This window comes from Ictidomys tridecemlineatus, chromosome 5 (genome assembly GCF_052094955.1).
Source record: "Ictidomys tridecemlineatus isolate mIctTri1 chromosome 5, mIctTri1.hap1, whole genome shotgun sequence".
Classification (NCBI taxonomy): domain Eukaryota; kingdom Metazoa; phylum Chordata; class Mammalia; order Rodentia; family Sciuridae; genus Ictidomys; species Ictidomys tridecemlineatus.
The window spans coordinates 143,912,130-143,935,761 of NC_135481.1; the positions used below are offsets into that span (position 1 = coordinate 143,912,130).

The 23,632-nt window shown below is 37.4% G+C and overlaps 1 long non-coding RNA gene across 1 annotated transcript in view; it reads left to right on the top strand.

The window, feature by feature from the left end:
* The first annotated feature begins 8,839 nt into the window (after positions 1-8,839).
* Positions 8,840-23,632, top strand: part of LOC144378021 (uncharacterized) — a 71,561-nt gene continuing 56,768 nt past the window's right edge. The window contains exons 1-2 of the long non-coding RNA XR_013439451.1: positions 8,840-9,417; positions 11,108-11,210. This is a non-coding gene — a long non-coding RNA (uncharacterized LOC144378021). The remainder of the gene's footprint in view (positions 9,418-11,107; positions 11,211-23,632) is intronic.

Here is a 23,632-nt window from a genome sequence, read left to right on the forward strand (position 1 = left end):
CATGTTTATAAAAGTTGCAAGAAATTTTTAAAGATTTCAATGACAGATAAAAATGTATGCTGGAAATAAAGGAGTCCAGACCTCAGACAAATAACTCAGCTGGAAGATCAGGGTAGAACTCTCAAGGACCAAGAGTTAAAATTTTTGCTTTGGGTCTAAATGTGATTAGAAATGTCAAACTTTAGCAAGGATTAATCAATTTCAGCACTTTTGAAAATGCAAAGATTACATACAGGAAGGTCTGTTGCCCATGGTTTTTGATGGACATCTCTACTTGACTTCTGGGAGGAAAGAAGAGCTCTTTATCTTTATCCATAGCCTAGGAAAATGGGAATTTTTCTATTAAGTGACCCTGGAAGGAAACAAGGATAGATTTTAACCACCTGATTAGCTGTGAAGGTCACAAATTTGCTTCTTATCTGTCTTGTAGTTCAAGGTTCTAATTTTAGTTTCTGTTTTAGAGTTCCAAATAAAATTTTGTAGCAGGGAGAAGATAGAGTGGTTCTTTCACTTATCAAGGTTTATTGGAAAAGAAAATTATTATAATTTAATAGTTTTTCCTTACTTCATAACATCTAAAACCTGAGCTCATGGAAACAGTGGTTTCCCAAAGGCCATTGTCATAAGCAAAAGAGAATCAAGCAGGTGAAATGTCAAGGACACTTGGAGAACTATATGCTTTATATTTTAGCCTTTCTTTTGTTCATCTATTTGTTAATTTGCTTAGTAAATGTTGTAATAAATATTGGAAGGCATAAGACTCTTTAGTTTCCTTGAGATGGTTTAGGGTCATAAACATATTCATTATGATCAATTAACCCAGGTACTCATTCATAAGGAGGGTGTTTAAGCCATCTTCAAACCAAGACCCATCTGTGTCCTTGTTTACTGAGTTAGAAACATTGCATTTCAGAAACAGGAGGCTGCCCTTCAATCTTGATCATTCAGGATTTGAAAGACCAAACCAAGAATCAAATGCATCTAAAATTTCCCTTCTGTCCTAAAAATATCAACAAATAGAGGCTCATTGAGCCAACCACTCACCACTTCTTTTGATTAATTTTGAGAAAATTAATTGAGCTTGGAGCAGTGGGCCTGAGACCCCTGATTTAAGCAGCATCAGCAAAAAAAAAAAAAAAAAAAAAAAAAAAAGAATCTCTTCTTCATCTGGAATTAACTACGAATTCAATTAGAATAAAAATCTTCGATCACCCTGTGGAAGAGATTTTACACAAAGAAAAGCAGATGTTCCAGCAACATTGAGAGCACTTTACCTAGCAGTCTACAGAATTTTCCATCTTGTGAGCCCAATCAGTAGTGAAAGATACGCAGAGGCAGCTTCTCTAACTCACAAAACAGCTTCAGTATCCCCTGCTACTTTAATTAGATTTACTTCTTCAACCAAAAGACTATTGGGCTGAAAGTGTGAAGGAGGGGGCTCTGCTTCATTCTGGGTTAGCATGTATTATAAAAGGTTGAAGGGTCTATTTGAGGGTTCTTTCACAGATTAAAGCTTTTCTTATTTATTATGTGTCTGTTCAGTTGGAAAAAAAAAGTAATAAAATTAATCACCAGAGGTTGTGTTGAGATCATACCTTTGTTCTATTTTCAGATATAAACAGATTACAGGACAATGGATCATACATAGAAATTAGAAGAGATTTAGAACTGATAATAGATAGCCCTTTTTCACAAGGAGATAATAAATGTTCAGAATGGCCCATGAAGTAAGGTTAAAAGTGAAGAGACACCAGATTACATATGGGGACAGTAAGCTAGAACTGTAGGGACATAAGATGAGCTGCAGCGATCTCTGTCTAGTTTCCAGAAATCTATTACCTTTGCATTTTTGAAGACCACTTTAATTTATATTTCTTTTCTCAAAGAACAATCTCAAAGACAAAAGTGAGATTCTATTCTCCATTTTGCAAGAGAGCAGGAGTGGATTATAAAAGCTTATGTATAGCCATGTCAGCTACTAAATAAGATGAAACACACCCGGTGATGCTCAATGATCATTTATTTTCATGCTTTGGTTTGGAATGCTTATCTTTGCTCAGATTCTTCTCATTAGTGTTACAAAAGTAGCCTCATATGTATTTGCATTTCCAGTCACCTTAACTCTACTTTGGACTAACACATCTTCCAAACTTCAGCAAGGCTAGTTCTTCTAAATTGTAAACCTGGTGTAAAAGTCTCCTGTTTAAAATGACTAAGGCTCATCTTAAGGAAAAACATCTTAGGTCTTCATTTTCCACAAGGCCTCCTTCTCTCTCCTGGGTTATTTCCTGTTGCCTATTCCACTATCAACCCAGAGAATTTTCCAGCACAGAGGCAGCCATTTACATTTTTAAAAAAGTAATCTTGAAGATATAATAATATTTAGCCAGGAGATGGGGTTTTGAACCAACGTAAAGACTTTAGTTTCAACTGAGTGACGAGGGATGTCACTATGTACAGATATTGCCCAACCTTACTGACACATTCAGCCTTGCTCTGAATGGAGAGAACTATGGAGGACAAGAGAGGAAGAAGGAAAATGAAACAGGATGCTATTACTTGTGTTGAGGAGACATTGGGGATTTTGTACTGAGAGGGTTTTACAGGGCATGATGACAGATGGTCAGTTGTCTGATAAATGTCGAAAGTAGAACTTACACATTATCATCATTCCTTGGGATAATGTTCCTACTCCCTGAAAGATATAGAATATATAAATGTGTGAATGATCTACTTCTTTACATTTATTGAACAGACTTGATCAGAGCAATTCCTTCTACTCTCCTTCACTGGAGTTTGTCACATGCCTGACCCCTGCAGGCATCTGAGTGTGCCACCCTGTGTAGGTAAACTGATGGTTCTGAAGTTGAGTGGCTTCCCTCTCTGGGCTCCCATGACACACTCGTGTATTGCTGCCTTGACCAACATTCCTATCATTATTGGTTCCATGTGGCTCTCTCTGGATTATATTTCTTAATAGTCTTATTATTGGGATCTAGCATAGCAATAAATGGGTGATAGGTTATTGTTGAATACTGATGAAATGAACAAAGTAATGACTAAACAAATGATTAAATAAACCAATAAATGGATGTTCATTTAGTAGAGTTTCATGGCAAAAACCAAAAAATAAAATAAAATAAAAAATAAACAGTGGGCTTGGAATAAAACTCAGTAGTAAAGCACATGCCTAACTGGTACAGCAATCTGGGTTCTAGTCCAGTACTGCCACACACACACAAAAAAAAAAAAAATAGAAAGAAAGAAAGAATGAAAAATGTATACAATGGAGTTTTTATTTCTTTGATACTTAAATGTTTCCTAAGTATTTGAAATTGACAGATTTGTATGTACTCTGTAGTTTACTAATATTTCCTCAATTAGAAAATGGTGAAAATAAATGAAATATTATCTACTTATAAAATATATGTGTATTTTAATTTATTTTTGTCTGTATATATAGATACATTTAGATATATATGAACAGTTATATAGGGTGTGTGTGTGTGTGTGTGTGTGTGTGTGTGTGTGTGCTGCAAACTCTTGTCTTTCCAGTCCTAGAGGCACAGTATCAGGGAGGTGTCTGTCATACAGAGACAAAGAAGCAAGCCCCTTACCCTGATTCTCCTCCAGAAAGCAAGTGATACAAAGCACGACTGCAAAGCAAGGGAGGCTGCATGTTGGTGGCAGCTCAATACCTTAAGCTGAGTGCAGAACGCAAGGTAAAGGAAGGTAAGGGACTGAGATGGGAGGTTTGTCTTAGCATGTTAAAGGCAGAAGACTGAGATGCTATCTGGAGTTTCAGAGTGTTGAATGTCAGGGATTTTGACAGGAGTTTCTATAGACCCTGAACATGGTGACAGATAAGAATCTCTCTTTAGTAGTTCTCCTTAAATATCATGTGTTCTGCCATTTAGGTACAGGAGCCATGTTTTTAAGTTTCATATAAAATACAACCATGTAGATATAAAGTAGGAAGCACATTTAGCATGGCTTAGAGGCCAGCACACAGTGTTTTATCAATGTTTATTTCTTTTTCCTGCAGTGCTTGAGGAGTTACCAAGCACACTCCTAATCATTATTTCATTTTCCTTTCATCCTGATAACAGATGGTGAAATACACAGGGCAGGTATCATGATGCCCTTTAAATGGCAAGGAAGTAGATTCAGAGTGACTGAATGCTTGTCTAAGGTTGCATAAGATTCATGTGACACTCAAAATCATTTAATTTTTAGATTTTAAGCCTTGCAGGGCTTGTTTTAAATTAAAATTTAATTTTTAGATTATTGTTGATTTACACGTAGTTGTAAGAAATAATGACCCTTTATCCATTTTCTCCCAGTGCTAACATCTTGCAACAAACAAACCAGATACTGAAATTGATGATTATAATAAGGATTATTTTTCTATCACCACAATGATTCTTCTTATTTTTCTCCTAGTGCTACACCAGTTTCCTCCCTCTTACTCAATTTCAACCCATAATTTGACATCCATTCTATAATGTTATCCTATTAATAATGTTTTATCAATGGAATCATGTACTATGTAACATTTTTAAATTAGTTTTAGTACCCTCTATAATGCTCTGGAAATTTATCCAGATTGTTGCATGTATCAATAGACAGTTGTTTTATTGATATGAACCTATCACAATCTGTTTAACCATTTACCTTTTGAAAGTTATGTGGGTTGAATTTTTGGTTTTTGTCTTTGATTCTCAAAAGTTTGACTTTAATAGGGCTATGTGGCACACACTTCTAATCCCAGCTAATGGGGATGCTGAGGCAGGAGGATCGAAGTTCAAGGCCAGCCTCAGCAACTTGGTAAGACCCTGTCTCAAAATACAAAATAAAACATGGCAGAACTGAGGATATGACTCAGTGGTAGAGCACCTTGCATCCCACCTCAGTGCACTTCTTTTCTATTTCATCAGTTTCAAGATGTTTGTGATTGCTCATTGTATCACTTTTGTGTTGGATGCTTCAAAATCCTTGTTAGATAATTCTAAAATCCTTGTTAGATAATTCAACACCTATAGATGTTGAAATATATATATAGTTTCATTGAGTTTGAGCTCTCTCCTGTTCTTGGCATGATGTTTCTATAGAAATCTGGACATTTGGATATTATATTATGAAACTGAGCTGGTTTTTACCTTATTTTCAGCTGATTTCCTCTTGTACCATTTGTCAGAGGAAGGAGGATGCTTTCCCATCACTGCTAGGTGGAGCAGAAGTCTAGATTCTTTACTCAGCTTCTGTTGGTACCAAAGAGAGAAGATGCTCAATATTACTGAGCCAGTATTGGAGTTCCAGCTCCCACCTAGACCTTCACTAATACTTCCCTTTGCAGGAGGATAGGGGTGTCTAACTGCTCCTTGCATGGCCTCCAATGGCACCTCTAAGTTGGGGTTCTCTACTACTGGTAAAGAATGAAAGACCCTGCTCCTCATTCAGTCCCATCTGACATCATTTTTTGGTTTTGTGATGCTTGGCTGCAGTAGAACCATATTTTTTTTCTCCCTTGCTGGGTTGCTCCATTTCTGAGCCTTTGGCTAGAATGACAGAGTCAGCTTTGGAGCGGAGAGTCTTTCTTGTCTGTACCCACTATTATGTTCGGATCCTTGAGCTCCAAGTCTGAGACATATGAGCTAAAGTGAAAAATCAGAAAACTCTCCTTGTTGTTTGGCCTTGTGTCTCTGGATTCGTAGTCAGTGAGCCATCTTTTCTTCCCATTTCCAGGTCTTCTTATGTGCATTTTTTAAACTTTATTTATTTTTTATTTTTTTATTGGTTGTTCAAAACATTACAAAGCTCTTGACATATCATATTTCATACATTAGATTCAAGTGGGTTATGAACTCCCATACATTTCCAACATTTTATCTGCCCAAAGAAGGAGGAATAGAGAGAAGTTTATGTACCCCAGCTGTAGCAGGACTTTTCAAAAGAACATTTATAGAAAGAGAGGTATCAATCACCATAATATTTAATGAAAAGATTATAATGATTTTCTTTTTGTCAGCATTTATCATTAGGAGAGAATTATTTTTCCCATATGATAGGAGGATTCAACATTGGATTTTTTAAAAAAAATGTCTTAGTTAGAGCAAATCTAAAGATTTCTCTCAATTTCTTTAAATGTGATTTCTTGATCCCCTGTTTCTGTGAACTGAAATCATCCCCACAGCCACCACCTCCTAAGGCTAGTTAGAGAGTGAATGTGTAGGACAGATATATCAGTCAATTATAACCTTTAATTTCTCTCTTCCACTAACATCATGACAGTGCTCTGTTCAAAAGCTGTTATGACCAATTTACATCTTACTAGACACATTCACTAGAAAAATGGCACATAGTTTAAACTCTGGAATAATAGAATTAATAAACAGATTTTGTATCTTAAAATGCTTCCAGTGATCATTTATCTACCTTTTGCTGTTATTGTTGTTGACACTATTAATTTTCTCAAAGTTTTAGTGTTTCTTCCTGATGCAGGATAGCAAAAGATCTGTTCCAAGTTAGACTTGGAACATTTAAAAATGTGGTGAAAAGTCGCGTGATAAGGAAAATGTTAGTTAACTAAAGAGTTGGTAGTCATGACAGCATGAAACAATCATTTTAAATGATTTTCCACACTAAATTTTCTAAATGATCTGGATATGGACCAGGGTAATTGATATCAATAAGCCCTTGGTCAGAACCCAGTTGATGAGCTTATTCACAGAGTTAGGAATTAAAACTTTGAGTTGGGCTCTTGGCAAACTATATGCATTATGTGTAGAAGAAACACATTTGTAGAACTACAAAGCCTGACCCAAAATCACCTTATTTCATATAATCAGAAATTAAGTGTAAGAGGACAAGACACAATTTTGTGTTTACTTTTTCTTTCTGAGTTTTCTATGTTCGTGACAACTTTAAAGTTTAGAATTACATTCCTTAGAAGTTTTCAGCTGAAATATTTAAGACTAAGCCCATTTCTAATGGAAAAGAAAATGTATGACTATGTTTTCCTTTCAGAAAATTTAAAATGAGTGCATAGATTTTGCTTAAGCATTAAAAATATTCATGGAGTATGCATAAAACATTTACATTTTCAATGACCAAGAAATGCCCAAATGATCGGTATCTGTGCTTTTATTGTTTCTACATATAACAGTGTTATTTACAATGTACATGGCATACATCTACTTTAGGTGACTACTTTGTAAAATACATAGGTCACACTTATCCTGGTTTCTGAGTTTGTTTTAAACTTAGAAAATGTGCATTCTAAGCCCACCAAAGTAGCACAGAGAAAATGTCTAGACATGGGGAGAAAGTAACTAAAATGGAGATAGGAACTTGTCTTTTGGACACAATTTGGCACCCACCACCACAGATTTTACAATCTCAATTTCTCTTTCACAGATCCCACTGACAGGAGGGTATTACAATTTTGCTGACATCAGTGACCTGGCATCGCTGAATTATTCCCTGCTTAGGTTTACAGAGGAATAAACCGGTAATTAATTATATATCAGAACATGAGAATCGACCTGGCAATAATGTACAGGCTAAGAACGCTCTATTTACATATGTAGGTTATTTAAAATATGTCTTGTTAAATAAATATTTAAAATACCTCCTTATTTAGCTTATAAACTGTTTGGACTGAGGCTGCAATGTGACTCGTTGCAGAATGTTCGAAAGAGTGAGAGAGTTGCCATAGATTTTCATCTCTGCCTGACCTGTACAATCTCCTCTCCATGTGCATGGCAGGGTGCACAGAAAATATCTCTAATGAAAACAAGAACACAAATAATTTACGTTGGCACTAAAATATATAATGAAGATATAAATTTGGCCCTCCGAAAATCATAAAACTGGTCTTTATCTTGGAGCAGATATGTAGAACCAAGGATCTAAGCATAAATTACCCATAGTCAACATGACCACTTCAGAGAGAGAGAGGAGTCCAAAGTAGACAGGAAGTGAGGGAAACAAATGATTTCACAACAAAATGCACTCCCCTTTGTGAGTCGTTTTCCCCTTAGAAATGTCCGGAATTACTTTTAAAGGGGAATAAAATAAACTACAGAACTTAAGAGTTTTTCACACCTCTCAAATCAATACAGAGTCACGATGTCTAAACAACCATAATAAATGAGAACACACAGGACGATGTAAAAAAGACAAACGCTCTGTAATCTGCAGGAGGTTCATGATCAGAATTAGTCAGGGGCCGAATCTGGTGTGCAATATATTTTTTGGTGCCTGGAAGTTTTTTGTTTTTTTTTTTTTTTTTCTTCCTAAAAGATACGTCTCTGTACGAAAACTACCAGCTTCTCTCCAGAGCCTGTTTGTTCCCTACAGGATGGAGTCGCAGACACGGCAATTCCAGATCCACCAGGGGGAGCAGTTCACCAGCACAAAACCAGCCTTCCCCAAAGGAAGTCTCTGAAGGCGCCTCTTCCTCTCAATTTATACAGCTGACAACGACCCTGATTTTTATCAGTTCTGCTAGATGTGGCACTCACATACCTCGCACTGATTTCATGTGGCCAACCTCACGCTCCTGGGATACAGGTTTGTTCAATCAAGAACACACCTTCCCACAAGCAGCCTTTTCTGAAGGACTTTAAAATCTGTCCTAACAATTTATAGAAATTCCCTTTTTTATTATAGGCAGTAATTTAGTTCCTGCTTCTACACCAGCTTTTAGGCACAAAAATGATAGATTTATACAGCCCATTATTCTATAATTAATCATGTGCAAGGATCGAACTGGGTGTGGGCATAGGTGTGTGTGAGAGAGTTCTCAGATCTTCAGGCATCTCTTGCAGCTTGCTGATACCCTGCTTCTTTCTTCAGCAAGCCTTTCCCTTCCTCCGACCAGAGCCCTGGGGCTGGGAAAGAAAACAGCTGTCAGAGAAAGGCTGGTGTTGGTGATAAGCCCTTTGTGTGCAAGCTCAAACTTTGAAACCAGTCTGTTCAAACAAAACAGCTGTGTTCTTCCATGGACCTGTGTATGGGCAGAGAACCCCAAGCCCACTGGTGAAATAAACAGCAACCAGAAGGGTGTACTAGTTTAGTCCCTGCAGCATTTTGCAAATGGTTGCACAATTCACTGGAGGAATTTCTTTAGGGGAGCCAAGTTTAATCTTTGAAAAGGGTCAGTCCTTTTGGCCTCTTATCCTAAAATCCTATCCTGGAACTTCAACTCATTGCTCTTTAAATAGTTATTGCTGATTAAGGTGTGGTTCATCTTCCTGGCTCAGCAGCTCTTACATCACTTGAGGAGTTAATAGGAATGCAGAGCTCCTGGTCTCTTCCTGGACCTGGATTCAGCTGACTACCGTGCATATGGAAAAATGAAATTACTCACAGGAAGTCCTGTCTCTGCACAGAGCTGCTTCTGCTAAGAGGCAGGTAAGATGCACAGAGGATTCCTTCCAAGAGGGATACCCAGATGCAAGATGACACATGACCTTGTAGCACATGGACCCAGCTCTTGCGCAGCAGTGTGAAAAGCCAAGAGTTCAGTTTTTCAGGAGAAAATGACCTGGTTCCTGATTGCGCTAGCTTTCTGTTGCCTCATTTGTACCTCATGATATTACCTTCCTTGTGGAGATTAAATGAACACTGGACTCAAAAGATTCCACTGACAATACTGAATTCCCCTTCAGAACTGAATTTCTGATCTATGAAAATTAACCAGAAATTTGGCCATTAAATATTTTTCTTTAACTTTTCTATTATTTTCCTGCTAATTTTGTTTATTACTTTTGAATAAGCCATAGAGATAGAAATTATCAATCTCAAGTCATCCTATATATTTGTTCATTAGTTGCTGGATTAAATGGCTTTGAGGAGGAGAAAATTGAGAGCAAAAATTATCATTTGGGAATTTTGATGAAATTCCAAAACCTATCCTTAACACTTTTTTCAAGATTAACTAAGGGGGAAGAATTCATTCTAGAAAATAAAGTGGAAATCATCCCATTAACAACATCTTAAGATGAGGGAGGATCTAAATTCCAACAAACACATCTGTTAATATTGTCACCTGAACACTGTCACAGGTGGATGGAATTAGTGGCAGGTATTTGTGTCATAGTATTATGCAGTCTGTATTTCTGTGAAGAATGAAACTTAAGGAGCAGAGTCCTACATTGCTCGTTTTCTTTCTGAACTTTATTTTATTCTTTTGTAGATGCTGTAATGTTATATTCTGAATTTTGGCACAAATTCATTAGAAGGTAGAACTGAGCTGAATATTAACTGCCTGCCCATCAACTTGAATGTAACCTCCTTTAAAGAAAATCAGTTATGGAGGATTTACAATATGGGGCTTATTTTCTGACAAAGTAGAGGTTTGGTTTTTTGTTTGTTTGTTTGTTTTTGTTTTTGCAGTGCTGGGGATTGATCCCAGGGCCTCAGGCAAGAGGGAAGGCTGGTATCAATCTGATGTCTGAGTCTTGCCTAGATCTGACCAAGACATCCAAATCCTTCACAGTGCAAAGTTAGTCCTCAGCCTGGACCCCTCTGAAAAGTATGGGCTGAGTGTAGGCAGAAGGTAAACATGTGGCTAATGTAAACAGCTTAGTGGGAAACCTGACTTGCAGAGAGGAAGCTGCTATCCCAAGCATTTTTGGCAACTTCTCCTAAGTTCTTTGCTGCCTGTCCAAATGGTCAGCCTCATGTCATTTCCTTCTCTAGACTCTGCCATTTGGTTTTTCAAAGGAAATTTCTGTCTTCCAAGGTATGAACTGAAGAGAAGGTATGGACTTGTTATGCCAGACCCACTTCTTAAGGAGCTAGACATTGAATGAAATGTCTAGCCACTTGGTTGTTTTACTCCCCATCCTTAAACCAAAATCATTGCTTGGTAAAGTCCAGATAATTTCATTAATATTCAGTTTATTACAAGACCTCACATTTCATCAGAACTTCTAGGCATTCAGCATGATGCCCCGGCCCGTATTTGTACCAAAACTTCTGTTGGGACCTAGCAAGAACATCTTGACTTACAGAAATGTTTGAATTGTTCAAATTTTATCTTGTATATTGAGGAAGTGCATAAACCAGGCGCCGGATAATGATTTTCATCCTATTTCAGACTCACTGCCAATACTGAAAAGGGGAAGAACCACAGTCCTGGTAGGAGGGATAAGCCAGACCCAGATTGACCAGGTTCTGAATAGACCGGGAAGTCAGCAAAGGTGAGCACCTCATCTACAGAGTGATCCTGATGATTTAGATGCAAACTCTGTGAATTGGAAATTTCATTTTGAAGAACACAGATCTTCTACTTCCTGTTGGGTTTCTTAAGTTTTACAACCGTAATCAAGGAAGACAAAGTTCTTCTTGCTCTTGTCAAGCATTAATACACAAGCTGAATAATTAGCATGAGTTATCATTGCTCTTGTTTTAAGCCTTATAGCCATATTCACAGATATCAAAGTACTTGGCAAACAACTTCAGACATGTAGGAGTGAAGTATTGCCAACATTTATGAGAGAAAATAAAATATCTATCATTCCTTCATTCCTTCATGGGACCGAATATTTTGGAGAGAGACTTTTACTGGAATGAAGTAAAAATATGAACATTTTGAATTTAGTCCATAACTGCCTTTAATTGGTGGCCTTTTTGACCTTCCTTAAAAAGTCCAAACATTCAGAGGGCTTTGGGACTAAGCCCTTCTTTTATCTCTTATAAGTGTTCCCAATCTGTAAAAGGAAGGGATGATTCAGAGGGAAGAAATATTCTCATGATCAACCCAACATGAAGCAGTGGCTCTCCATGGCTCAGTTGTATTGCAGCAGATCCCAGACTTCCTTACAAAACATCTGCCTGAGGATTGGGAAGGAACAAAACTCACATTCCTAGGACATTTGTCATCAGAGCAGAATTTTCTGATACAGGGCAAGTATGTCCTATGTCACTCTCACTCTGGAACGTCCATCAAATAATAAACCCACAGGAAGTGTCCCTTGCTGAACTATTATAAACAGTTAATTGCTTCTGAAATGGTCTTAAAATTAGGTATCCTGGATTTCAGTTGAGTGACTGCCCGAATTTTAATGAACACTGTAAAGCAGCAATTGCCTTATTCTTCTGAATGATCCTACTTTTCATCTTGTGCTTTTTAAAAATTTTGCATTATTTTATTTATTTATTAATGCAAATATACCATCACAGTGAACCAATACAGCTTTTAACATCTGTAGGGTTTTTGACTTTCGGCCCAGATGATGTTTGTTTTGGGTGCTATCCTGTGCCTGGTGGGATGTTTATCAGCATCCATGGCACCTACCCATGATATGCCAGTAGGACCTTCCCCCACCCTCGGTTGTAACAATTGAAAATATTGTCCCTGAGGGCAAAATTGTGCCCAGTTGAGAGCTACTACACTGCTGCTATACTGAATTGATGCTGAACATTTTATTATAAAGTGTTCTCCTTTGGAAAATTATTTGACCACGCTTGTATTTTAATTATTTTTTTTCATTGTTGAGACTAAGTTGTAACCTGATATATATATAACCTGATATATATATGGAGTTGTCAGCTCTTTAAAAACACCTAGTTCTGACAAAGTTGGCTACCTGATTTTGGACAGATCCTGCAGCTCTGTATCCCTAAGCCCTGTCACCTGAGAAATGGATCTACTACTAGATTTAATTGCAAAGTCACAATAATCAAAGTGTAGGCTCTGTGTTCCAACCAGGTGAAGGGACTATCTATGGGAAGGAAATTGCACAAAATAGTAATTTTAAAGTATCTGAGAGGTTACGTAAATATGAGCTCTTAAGCATTACTCTCGTAATGTAGAATTCTATGTCTCCCCTAAAAGGGTTAAATCATGACCTTAATCATTGCCTAAAATGAGCATGGAAACCAGGAACATAATAATATAATGCCCCCTGCCAAATAAAACACCTATGTTCAAAGTGTACCTATTTCTAAACTTGGTTTCAAAAGGAAAATTATGCTCCATTTTAAAAATAAACTTTGGTGAACAAACATTGACACAATTCAATTTGAAGGCTATTTTCAAAATGATTTTTCACTAAAAGACAGCACACAAGATTAAAACACATCTACTTCCTGAGGTCAGATGTCTTCTGAGAAACAGTTAAGTCAGGTAATAAAAGTAAAAATGGGGTAACAGAGTGATTAGTTTAATAAAAATAACAGACACAGATTGAAGCAGGTCCTGAGGACCCTTTCCAGGTCATGTGACTTTGCCTGGGCATTAGCTGAGCCCAGAACAGGGTGCATGGCAATGTTTAAAGTGTAATACACCAAGTAGGGCAGAAATGGGGAACAGAACACCAACCTTGTGTCTTTGTTTCCATTAAGCTGTATCACATGACATTCACCTCTCTAAACAGCGTGCTTGGTTTGTCACAGGATACAGGGATGTGTAAAAGAAGGCAACAGAGGCAGATCCAATCACTCCCACCAACAAAGACTCCTTTCTTAAGCCCTCTGAAAGGGTCTTTGGACACAGTTTCCTTGTGTAACAATCACTAAATCCTCTTCTCTCAGAATTGTGATACGTTCTTGCTCCTGGCTACCCTTTGACGAACTTCTCTTCTTACACTTGTAGTAGGTGACCTATTTTACAGGGCTTTCACCAAACATTGCCCCAGTTACCTCCAAGATTAATTTGAACAAGAGTTACCCCATCATCTGGGAATCAGAGTACCCATGCCACATACCAGGAAGGCTTATGAAGAGGTGTACCCACTTATGAAAGGCTGGTAGGTATGTGGTTTTTCAAATCCTCCAAATTAGTCCTGTGCTTAAAAAAAACTCTTTCACTATTTTTTTTAAAGTTCTGAAAGAAAAACATACAAAAACAGTTGCAATATGCAAGCCTTAACTTCTTGATAATTCAAGGTTTGTTTGTTGAGAAGAATAAACTTTGTTTGAGAATAAAATACCAAATATCTGTTTTAATTAAGACTTTGATTCATTTCAATAGTAATGATAATAACACCAACTATGTCTCTCTCCATCAGAATTACATTCTTTTCTTTGCTACTGTAAGACTGAACTCTGTATTGCCTGAGTTTGTCATGGATCAAAAGAGGAGCCGGGTGATAACTCATAGCGAGACGAATCTATCATTTCTCCTGGATAAAGCAACCCAAGTGTAGTTCTATGGCTGTATGAGTAGTCCATAAGATTGATGCTCTCAAAATATCATCTTAAAGCAAGGGAATTTTTTGTTGATAGACCAATGAACTTTCTTCTTATTCCAATTGAATCCGTCACCATGGGTGTATTGATTTCAGTTTCCTTGCCTCAGCATGTTTTTTCTTTCCTTTTTGAAGTAATCCCCCTTGAAATTCGAAGTAAAAATGGAATTCATCTTGTTCCTTCTGTGGATCCACTGGTGTTGGCACTGAACTCTGCTTGACAGCAGACGTCCCAGGGCGTCAGAATTTGAACTTCTGTTTCTGGGCTGGGAACTGTATCAGTCGTATCCTAAGCTAATAAATGATTCAGGGTTTGAGGAATCTTTTCTTTTTCTCTTTAAACTAATCTCAGAACAATACTCAATCCTGAGGTCGTTGTCAACAGCTTGCTCAATTTGTCCTCTTAGAGAACTATTCTTTCCCTGCTTGGCCAGCTGCAGCCTCTGGATTTGAATGTGCTGCCATGGATCAGCCTTGGAATTCAGTCTGGCCTCGAATTTTTAGCTGACTTTATAATTCAAATATAATTGCTGATGCACTTTCAAAAATTTTCAGGAAACTGTAAATGCTTATTTTAGTTTATAACAAGTGGCAGTATTTTATATTTGAAGAATGTGAGCGTGACGGCTTGCAAAGTGCACATTCATCATCTATAATCTAGGACACTGTTAGCAGGTTTAGTCTGGAGATAAAGGTCCATGAAGTGCTTTGCCTATTTATTTTGGAGAGCCCAAAGTGCCAAACCAGAGTGTGAGACATGAGAGGTGAAAATAGGAGCCAAAAGTCTTTTCCAACCCAAGGAAAATTATCATTGACTTATAAAATAGTCATTCTATTTCTTTCTTCACTCATCCTCATATAGCTATGGTAAGTTCTAGAAGGAACTGCAGGCCCACTATCCCTGGGAGTTCATATGATGGCTTTGGGGATTATCCTTATGATTTTCAGGTGTTGGCATCTGAAGGCAGGCTTCTGAAGGGTGAATGTTGCCCATATACTTCCCACCTGGTTCTGCTAGGGTGTTAGCCCTAAGGGTCACATCATGATGACCTTTGCTGCCAGGACTAAAACCAAACTGCTAAACATGGTATTCAAGCTTCCTCAATAATCTTCACCTTCTCTTGAGGGTGGTCTGTGCTTTGGCCACTCAGAGCTACTCTGCTTGTCCTCACTGGATCTTCTCTCATTTGTCCAAATTGGCTCTCCTCTCTCTCTCTCTCTCTCTCATTTGCTCTATTGGCCCCCTGTGTCTGTCTTTTCCCTGTTATCCTTCCAGTTCTTTAAATTCCCATCTCTTCTCAACCTGATAAAGTACCTATACTTTACAATATCTATATAACTTCTTAATTTTATTATTATGATGATGATTGATAGTATTATTAATATTTCAAGGAATCCTTTCAATCTATGGGCAGAGAGTGGCTGTCTCCTCCTTGTTTGTGGGATCTTTTCCACAGTCTTCCCCAATCTTTGGTTATTGTTTTATTTATCTGTGTCCCCACACCCACTTCCAGGATGCTAATGAATCCCGTTATTTTTTCCTCTAATCCCTATTGTGCAATGGATGCAGGAGGGAAAGAGGGGAAAGAAAGTCCATGAAGGAAATGTAGGATATCTCTCTACATTATGTTTGAAATAAATGGACAGGTCCCCACAGGACATCTGGCTTCTTCCCAGTCCTGTGCCCCACACACTATATCTAGTGCCTACTCCAGCTCCCTCCTGGCTTCTCCATTTTATACAATCCTCTGCTTAAGCCATGTACCTGTGTATCTGTCTTAGGTTCTTTCTTTCCCGCTCCATGACCAGGACCTGTCCAATCTCCTCTGTAGGCCCAGACAACTATATATCCCTCCCATTCTTTAGTCCTGGGCTACAAGCACAAGGACTTCTCTCAATTTCTCAAGAGCTTCCTCCAGGATTTTCCTGCCTCGTGACCTTGTATGCACATGACAATCACAATGTTCCTCCTCCATGCCTACTTTAGCTAGGTGCTTCTCATCAGTTGCATTTCAGTTTAACTTACTAAAGTACTTCTTTTGATTATTATTATTTACCTATTTGGAGCATTCACCTCCTTCCCGCTCTTCTGGTTAATGCTCTACTGCAATCTTTTGTTGACTTCCTGACAACTCGCATTCTTTTATTTATCTTTCAATTTTCACATTATCTGTCTCTCTCTGTAGAGAATATACACCATGGATCCTTGAGGTCCTCATCATCACTGCATCCCCAGCACTTGGCTCTCTCAAGCTCTTCTTCCCTTCTACCTTCTGCATTACGTTGCTGCCAAATTAGTCTATGATTGCCACCATGACAGTATACGTTATTATTATTTTTTTTAGTGTTTCTTTTTCTCCCAATGAATAATAGCCACTAGGCAACATATTTACTCATGGGATTCACTTGCTTTAGGAGAATAGACTACCAATAATAGGAACAGTTTCCTACCAGCATTCACATTATCTTAATATGAAACAATTCAAGGACTCCCCTGAAGGCCTACATCCTAAAGAATAAAAATGTCCCATAAAACATAATAGTTAACTAACATGTAAAATCAAAACGTGTTATTTTCTCCTAAAGTCCTCCCATGAGAAATTACAAGGATCTTATTTGAAGCATGTCACAAAGATAGGAATCCAGCATGCATATGGGGAAGAGGCAACTCCTAATGATCACTAAAAATCTCAGAGGAAATCCTGCATTTAAAATTTCCATATTTAAGCCAACCAGAAAAAGAGCCCCCATTGGAAAAATGTTCCTATTGGTTTTACCTTTTGTTTTATCTTACAATGAGACATTATAGTTTGCATTTATCAAAAATAATGATGTTGCTATAGAATTGTATCCAAATGAGCGTGGAATACTAAAGAGTGTATTTGTATTTGACAAGATTTCTGATGCTTAGCTTGGGAAGGGCGCTGGGCACTTTAGTCTTCAGGGTATTACTGTATGTGGGTCCTGTGTAAAGAGATCTGGTTATACTTCATTTCCAGCTGTTGGTGCTTAACAAAACTAAGATGCTCTTGAGAACACCAGATGGTCCAATCATGGAAGTTTAAAGAGTGGATCTCCTTTGGGGTTTTTAGTGCCCATTAGAAGTTTACCTATCCCCCTTCATATGCTGAATTTTTATCACTGTAACATGTTCTAAATTAGATCTGCATTGCTTCTTATGGGTAGAGTTCAAGAGAGAGCAATATTTCTTGATTTTATTTTTAATTGACCATTATACTTTTATGGAGGCATTTTTACTCATTGAGAACCTAGGCTTTTGAGAGAGTCTTTGAATTCTCCCACTTAAAACACACACACACACACACACACACATACACAAATGTTGCTTAAGGCATTTTAGAGCTCATGATTTTCTGATGAATCCATGAGACAACAACTCAAATGATATATTAGAAAAATATTTCAGTTAGGAAATAACACCACAAGGGAAGAGGGAGACATCCCAGGGTTGAGTCATACTAGAATGGCTAGAACCTGGTGGATGGGGGTAGGGATGGGAGACCAAGCCAAAGGGAACATGGTTTTCCCATACCTAATCTCTGACTTTGTGATTCTTGTGGGAATTTTTCAGCCCATTAAATGTGCCCTTTTTCTGTCCCTAGAAATGGCTTAATGAAATAAACACTCATAAATATATGAGTTCCCAGAGATAAGATCTGAACATCTGCTGCTTTTACCTGTCACTGGCTGTTTTATCAGCCAAGTATTGGTCATGTGATCTCTTTGAGCTCCATTTCCCTCCAACACTGAAGGTCAGTGCTCTGGTCATTGGATTCTTTTAAAGATCCTGATGCCTAAGTGCCTAGTGATTAAATAAATTTAACTTTTATGAACTTTCTAGCACTTGGCAAGTTGGACTCCTGCTGCTTGTCATTTCTAGCTACATCTCAGCAAATCTAGACCAGGATGGAGAGAGACAGGTTTGGAGGATCTGAAACCATAAGCCAAGTAGATAGAGCTACTGTTCCCAACAATTTGGTTTAACAACAACAACAACAGTCCACAAAAGGCAAATTTAAAGATACCCAATGACAACAGTGACACTACAGAGCTGTGCTTCTGTGGGAATGGAGTTGGCTTGGCTTAACTGTCCAGGCAGAACTTGTGGTCTTTCACCAATAGCATAAAGAAGAGATCATTTCCTGTTTTCTTTCCCCAGAAATTCTCTTTTAAGAAGCAGTCAGAAAATAGGTTAAGTTTTATTTTGTTCTTTCATTTCTTAGAGTCCTGGGACCAGTCAGTTTTACTTAGTGTATTTTGTTCTGAAAAACACTTAGAAATGTTGTTTTCCCTAAATCTTAGGGATAGCAAGTTCTCTTGGACAGAAGTAAGGACAGGAACTCTAAGCTTCCCCTTCTAAGTGGAGGCCTATGCACTTCTGAAATACATAGTGAAGCAGAACTTCCTTTGCCCACTTCCTGTTCCCTAAGGCCAGCTTCCTCTTCCGAAGTCCTTGTTTAGTTATCGTGAGGAATGATTTTACTTCCTATAGGTCTTATCTTTCCTCCTGTGATCTAAGATGGAGCTTTCTCTGTCACTAACAATGGCATATAGGAAAGTCTAATAACTGTGATGCCTGAGGAAATGTGGAGAACCAGGACAGATCTGCTGTAATTTCATACTTTTTGGTTCTATTTCTTTTAGATTCTAGACAGTATTCATGCTCCTAAGAATTCAAGCTTCTGTGCCTTGGGATATGCATGCACCTTCAATAAATAAAACACTTAAAAATGTGCTTGTTCACTCAGGCATCCAGCAAGGGATACTAAGTACACTGAGTCCCTGCCACAGACACTGGAGTGGAGAGAGCTCTATTTGGGACCCACATCCCTGGCTCTACTCTTTGAGCCCTTATACCTCAATGATGGCTATTTTCATGGGCCACTAAATCTCTCCACAGGTTGGAGGCCACGTTACTTGCTTGAGTATTCCAGTATTTCACACAGAAGTTATGGAACTCCATGGAATAATGTTAGTACAAATGTTTATCATTACTAAGTGGCTGTGTGTGTGTGTGTGTGTGTATACACACATGTATACAATCACTGTGAAAAGATTAGTAATGAAAAATGGATTTATTTATGAGTTGTGATGTAAGACATCATTCTACCCCTCCAGTCTCAGTCATTAAAACAGAGAATCTCCACATTGGAGTTGTCAGAATTCTTTGTAAAAAAAAAAAAAAAAAAGCTCAACTGAAGTAGACAAAGTTGTAACCATGAAGAAAGACACTGGGCTATTCCCAGGAGGGCAGGGAACCAAAGGTCTGCAGTTTGAGCCCATCTCTCAGTCATCATTTATAGCACTTGGTTTAAATTCTCCAATTCGCCATCCTTATTTTCACAGCTGGGATCCATACCTATCAACTCATTAGTTTGTCTAATGAGTTTGATTTTTCTAGCGCTGGGTATATTTTTTGCTTTACAGATCACATATCTTAGGGCGGGTCTAACACATGAATAAATGGATGGATGGATGAATATACTTCAGAGCTATTCCCTCTCCAAAATTTCTTAGAGCATCTCTCTAACACTATCTCCAATCTCTTTACTACTTGTGTCCCTGCCAGACACATTCCTTCTCATTATGATCTTCTTTCTTCAATTTCTAGTTGTCTGGTCTGCTTTCATTTGTCTCTTGCCTCACTCCATAGTCAACATAATCCTTTCAGTCAACTGAGTTTCTCCCATCCTGATCATTTGTTCACATTGTACCTATCATCAGTCTGAATTTTCCAGATACTGCATTACTGCATCCCATGTCCCAGATTGCCTACTCATCCTGGTTGGACATTGGCTTCACTGCTATTTCCATCAGCATCACATCCTATTATTATTATCATTGTTGTTGTTATTGTTATTATTATTTTGTTCATAGTTCCACAGTAAGGAATCTAAAATATGTCTCAACAGTTCTGCATGGTCATGGAAGGAGGTCTCACTGTGATGTATTGATAAGAGGTTGGCTGCCTAGGGGCTGCGATTGTGGCTCAGCAGTAGAGTGCTCATCTAGCACGTGCAAGGCCCTGGGTTTGATCCTCAGCACTACATAAAAAGATAAATAAACAAAATAAAGGCATATATAGATATAGATATAGATATAGATATAGATATAGATATAGATATAGATATAGATATAGATATAGATATAGATATAGATATAGATATAGATATAGATATAGATATAGATATAGATAGATAGAGGCTGCCTAATTTACATACCATAGTACTGATTGCCTGTATATCTTCCTCTCCTTGTCCTTATCTGTCCCTTTTATCATCACATAGTTATTTGTAACTCAACACCCTACTGCTTATCCTCAAGACTTCCTTCTCTGATTTCTTAATTCTATCCTCTCCTGCCAGCTCTGATCTATGAAGGCACACTGCCATCTCTAGCATTTCATCATTATTCTCTTTTTGTGGTTTCTTTCCTCCATGGTAATTCCATTAACAGTCAAATTTGCTTTTAGGATATAGACATGCCTTGTCTCCATTTTAGAGACTTACAAGATACATCAAACCAATTAAAGAAGGTAAAAAACCTGTTCAGCTTAGTTTGATCCATTAGCACTTTACACGCCTTTTTGAGATATGGAACTTACTTTTAAATACTGCCTTAATACAAATTATGATAAATCCCTGTGTTAAAATAATAAGAAAACAAATGAAACTTTTGTGGTGTTGATAACTCTCACGCCATTTTCCCCTGTTCCTTCCTCCTTCTTTTGACAGCTATCCTTATTTTGAAGAGGATTTGGCTCTGACCCCTTTCATGCAGTTCTCTTTGCCCTGACTAGAAAGTAGATGTAGAGACCCACCTGTATTTCTAGTTCCAAACTCTTCTCTAACAGTATTATATTTCTGATTGCATCCTTGATATCTCCATCTACTGACTTCTGGTAGCACAAGCTGCACTTGACTACTACTCAGCTCATGGTTGCTACCAACTCCCATGCCACACCCCCTTTCCAGTCATCTGAATTAAATACAAGAAAGTAGGAGTGAACATTTTCTTTCAAGTCAGGTATATTTAAGTGTCAGTTCTGGATCTATTATTTGCCATTGGAACCTCAGGATCCTCATCTGCAAAGAATGACACTTTGTAGAATTGTTTTGAGCTTAGTGTGCACTTCATGGTTGTAGTGTCTTTTTTTTTCCTTTGAACCATCTCATAGTTCCATTTCTTCCTTCTAAACTTCTTTTGCTTCTATAGTTTAGACTCTGATAACTTAATGCCCCAATATTTATTTTTAGAAGTATGGTATATCTCTCTCTGGTCCACAATAACTATGCATAGTTATATGTATACATATTACACATGTAACTATGAAACATTAGATTGTTATATTGAAAAAATAACATCCTAAGAGAAAGACTTGTATTATATGCAATCTTTCCATCATATGATGAGAAAGTTATGCCTTATTTCACTGAGCATATGGAGCCTGATTTGACTGAGAGTATAAAAATATTTGGATCAACATGAGTGTTTATAATAAAGTTTTTCTAAGTACATTTCCTATTATCTCCTGAGAACTAAAAGGGCTGAGAAATGTAGCTTCAGACAAAAGCACATCATCTGTCAATACTACTGATTGTTTTACCAACTGGACTCTCAGATACATGGCCAACACCCAAAGTAGCAGAGAAAAAAGTGACAATGATAGAGAGATATAAAATGTCCTCTCCTAACTTCACAATTTGGGCTTTTAAAAATATTTATAGTTTACCAGAATAAACAATGAGGTAATGGCCCATAGGGTTCTTGATGGCCAATTTGGACTTAACACAGTAACAGGTCACTTTAAAATATCTAAAGTTCAAATTCAGTTTGGATCCTTACCAAAGCATTCAAATAGATAGATTAAGTTTTTAAACCTCTAGAGATGGGAATTGTGAGCTGGAAACCTCATGCCTCTTCATGGTAGTTTTGGCAGAAATGAGAAATGAAATTTAAGTTAAGCATTTGAGAGTACTAAAAAATAAAACTGATGTGTATCCAAATATGGATTTTAGAATACAGTTATCCACTAAATATGTCCCTTTCCAAAGTTCACAATCACATTTATAAAATAGTCTTTATTATCTGTGTTAATTTAATTTTTAATTATTCTCTCTATACTTTTGGATAGTCAAGTAGGGAAATGTATACACTTAATCAAGTACTATCTATAAAACTTATTCAACTGAACCCTCCTTCCCTTTTTAGAAGTGGTTCAAAATGCATCTCCACTATCATTTTTTTCCTGGAATTACAAAGAAAACAACACTTTCTCCAATCTTTCTGGTTATTTAAAGTGCCTAGTCCTATCCAGAGGAAAATCACACCTCATTTGGTTTAGGTACATTAAGACCGAGTCTACACAACCAGAGATGAAATGGAGCAAGACTGAAAAATATAGTTAGCCTAATTTTCTCAAAAATGTGCGTGTCAGAATGTCAGGGCAATAGTCGAGATGGTACCTCCAGGACCATGCTAATTACCATAGTGGTGGGGATGAATGTGGCACGTGAAATCAAGTGATAGTTTAGAGTTTGATATGAATTAGCTGAATTTTTGAAAATGTACAATTCAATGCTTTCCAAGTAATTGATTCTAAATAAAATAGATTATTTATTTATTCTAAAATAAAATAGATTCTAAATAGAATAGATTGTATTTCTAAATAATAGAAAATTTAATTACATCTGAAGGACAGAAGGGCTAATCAGTTCCAAAGGCATATATATAAAGATGATGTTTTCATGTAGGTGCACTCTTGTAATAAATTTGAAAACGTATGTCCTAGTCCTGGAACATGTTAGTTTTCCCATGTCATTATGGTTTTATTTACAGTAAAAGTAGCTCATGGAGGAGCTATAATATACCAGGGCTGCACCCAATGGACAAGCGAATTAGTTGGTGATTGCTCCCCTTTTTTTCCTCTTAAGTAATGTCATTTGTTGCACTTAGTAGGTAAGCAGCAGTCAGTGCATATTGAATTGACTGTTTTTTTTTTTTTAACAACATAGCTGTGATACAAAAGGCAAAAGAGAAATGAAATGCCAAGGGGGAAATATAGTTTAATTAAATTTGTACCCCTACAAACACACATCCCATTCCTATCCCTCAAACAAATGCAATGTCTGCACATATCAAGGGCAGCTTGGAAATCTTCATCAGACAGGGGAATGATTCATTTCCTCAACATTGAAAATACAACACTGAAGATCTGAGATCAAGTCCTGAACCCACTATTGACTGCCTTCTACATCATGGAATGCCTTATGTGTGTAATGCTTCAAAAAGCCTTCATTGGGCTTCATGCAGGATGTGCTGTTCATCACTGGAGATGGGTTAGACAACAAAATTCCTCCCAGATGCCAGTCTAGGTATTGGGTTTATTACTCTTTATAGCTATCTGTCTA